Raw genomic sequence first — 2,693 nt, 5'->3', positions numbered from 1 at the left:
GCAGTCCTGTGGTCTTTGGACATACTGAGATGTTAGCTCTGTATATTTTGGACTTGCGGCTTTCATGATTGTATGAGTCACTTGGTTATAATAAATATATATTACATTCACATTCATATGTTTGTACCATGGTTTCTGTTTCTCTAGAGAGTAGTTCTGGAAGAACAAATCTTGAGTGAATTTTCTGAATTGCTCTTATGTTTTTGAAAATCAACTCTCTAATATATTGATTTAAAAACGTTAACGATTCTCTTTTCAGTAGTAAATAGAGCATGATAGGCCATGACATAATCTGACTAAAGAGGTATAAAAAAATCCCCTTTCTAAATTCCTAATCAAACACAAAAAGCAAGAATCTGGGTGATTACATAGATGGTACTTGCAAATATTCTGGTCTAAATTAATACATATAATAACATTGCTCCTAATGTTGCAGAACAAAGTGGGGAAAGAAAATGTTGGGCCAAGGGCTGAGGGCCACACAAATCTATCTGAAAGCTTTTCTGTCCTGAGAGAGATTTTTATCTCCCATAGCTGCAGAGTTTATTTTCATTAAAAATGAAACCCAGAATCTTATCCTTTAGGTGATTTAATTACAACTCATGGGCTGGGGATGTGGCTCAAGCTGTAGCACGCTTGCCTGGCATGCGTGCAACCCGGGTTTGATCCTCAGCACCACATACAAAGATGTTGTGTCTGCCGATAACTAAAAAATAAATATAAAAAAATTTCTCTCTCTCTCTCTCCCTCTATCTCTCTCACTCTGTCTTTAAAAAAAATACAACTCACACTGAATCACCATCTTCACAGGATGTCTACTCTTAATGTAAGGACATTCATTTGGAAGAAATCAGTTGAATTGGGAAGATAAGTAAAGACTGAAGAACTTAGAGAAAATGAATCCCTAAATTCCAATGATAGTCTTTTCCAGTAGAAGCAACTTCTTCAAAATCATCTGAGGAGTTAACCTTGCATTACCTAAGGAAAAATAATAGCTCCATCCCCACACCAGCCAGTTGTATGGCAAAGGAGTGATCCTCTACTCAGGACCTACCCTATCATTCCTCATGGTTCTAATCCTATAATTAGAGTCTGAAACCAGAAGGCCCCAGGTTAAGTGCAGCATGTGACCCATGAAGAGGTGAACCATACCCCATAAGAACAATTTGAGTTTTCCAGTTTATACAAGATAATTGGAGTTTACATGTGAAGCAAATATTAAAGAGATGGGATAACAAGGAGGGGAACACACAGTTGGATCTGGCTGAGTTTATTGATATGAGTTTACTAAGTGCAGTTAATATTAGAGCCTGGGGACTTAGAAAAGGCTTTCAAAGTTTATATGGTTGGCTGAAACATGGCTTGAGAAATGGCTCACAGTGAATGAGCTAGAAGTGTCAGACCAGTCTTGATTTAGTGTAGACATACGGATTGTAAGACTTAGGAGATTTCAATGTCAGAGTGGATCTGTCACTTAAGATCTTGTCACCCATTTTGGAGACATACTTTTCCTGACAACTGTGAGAAACAAATAAATGAGGAGAGCCCTGGCCTTCTTGAGGACTTGGTGGTTGCTCTTCTCTGTACACGAGTCAGTATAGTGGGAACTGTGGCCACTGAATCGGGAATTCTGAATTCAGTGAGAGTGACTGGATACCAGGATTGCAGGAGCCAAGTGGCAGACACTGACTGTAAGGTAATGAGTCAAAGCAACAATCAGAAGAGTCTGCCTCATGCAGGACTATGGTGTTGGTTACTTGATCAAGGTGTTCCCAGAAATTAAATAGACAGGACTGCTAAATTCATGTTCTGTGTAAGCAGGAAAGTTCTAGGTCAAGTGAGCAAATGTCTAACCTGAATCATAGGATTATAAATCTGTTGTCCCCCAATCACTTCCTAGGCTTGAGTTTGTTCACAGATTCACAATATTTTTAATGGAAGGGAAAGGGCCCTGTACACTGCCAACATCAATATTGTTAGTGTTTCTCCCAGTCTTCCTCAAAGGAACCTATGGTCTTTTATCAGGTTAAATGCAATGAGAAAAAGGAAATAATCAGAAATTTTGGAGACTACTGAACACATGGACTCTGAACTAAAATTAATCCTAGGAGACTAAACATCAGTGAGGTCTACCTGTTAGGCATGCGGAGGTCGAGTGATCAGTGGAGTTTTACCTCGGTTCTCTCTCCTAGTGGTTTTCACAAACTCATTCTGTGGCTGTTTTCCTGGATCAGGCATGTATAACTGGCACAGTCATAATCATCAACAGTGATTTCCTTTCCTATGGATTTAGGGCTATTATGATGCAAAATGGTAAGTGTCATACAGTATAACTGTCCCTTCCTAGAAAAAAGTCACAAGCCAAAAACAGTACCACATTTCTGAAGGGACTGGAGAGTAGTGCCACCATCAAGGACTTGGGAAATGTAAGGATGGCTATTTCCACATCCTCATTCAACTTTCCTGTTTACCCTGTGCACAAAGCAGATGGATCCTTTATATACAACCAGAGATATGAAAAATTGTGCTCTATAAGTGTAATAAGAATTGTAATGAATTTTGCTGATATATATAAATAAATAAATAAATAGGAAAAAACAGATGCATCTTAGAAAATTACAATGAATTATTCTAAGTTTAACTAGGTATTATCTTCAATTGCAGCTACTATACCAGATTTGGTTTCATTGCTT

Source organism: Ictidomys tridecemlineatus, unplaced genomic scaffold (assembly GCF_052094955.1).
Source record: "Ictidomys tridecemlineatus isolate mIctTri1 unplaced genomic scaffold, mIctTri1.hap1 Scaffold_88, whole genome shotgun sequence".
Taxonomy (NCBI): Eukaryota; Metazoa; Chordata; class Mammalia; order Rodentia; family Sciuridae; genus Ictidomys; species Ictidomys tridecemlineatus.
This window is presented reverse-complemented; position numbering follows the sequence as displayed.